The sequence below is a fragment of the Habropoda laboriosa genome, unplaced genomic scaffold (genome assembly GCF_001263275.1).
Source record: "Habropoda laboriosa isolate 0110345459 unplaced genomic scaffold, ASM126327v1 scaffold65, whole genome shotgun sequence".
Lineage (NCBI taxonomy): Eukaryota > Metazoa > Arthropoda > Insecta > Hymenoptera > Apidae > Habropoda > Habropoda laboriosa.
The window spans coordinates 566,170-566,439 of NW_017100254.1; the positions used below are offsets into that span (position 1 = coordinate 566,170).

At 35.2% G+C, this 270-nt stretch overlaps 1 protein-coding gene across 1 annotated transcript in view; it reads right to left on the reverse strand.

Moving 5' to 3' along the window:
* Positions 1-270, reverse strand: part of LOC108572210 (Fanconi anemia group J protein-like) — an 84,648-nt gene that overhangs the window by 3,060 nt on the left and 81,318 nt on the right. The gene's annotated exons all lie outside the window — the stretch shown is intronic.

Consider the following 270-nt stretch of genomic DNA (forward strand, 5'->3'; position numbering starts at 1 on the left):
CTTTAAAATTAATAAAAAAAAAAAAAGAATTGAGCCCCTCTTTACAGTCTTTAAGGAATGTTCGAGGACAGAGAAGGAACGTCGATAATGCTCTTCTTCGTTCGGTATCTGTGTTCTAAGAATTCTCCCTTTGCAACTTCTTCGGTAGGTATTAACCAAAGAACTCGTCGATCGAGAGAGCCAGTGTCAATAAAATATACTATAGATATTTTCTTCCATTCAGGAAAACAAAGTTAATCTCCTCTATTGAAAAATTCCCCTTGAAACTTC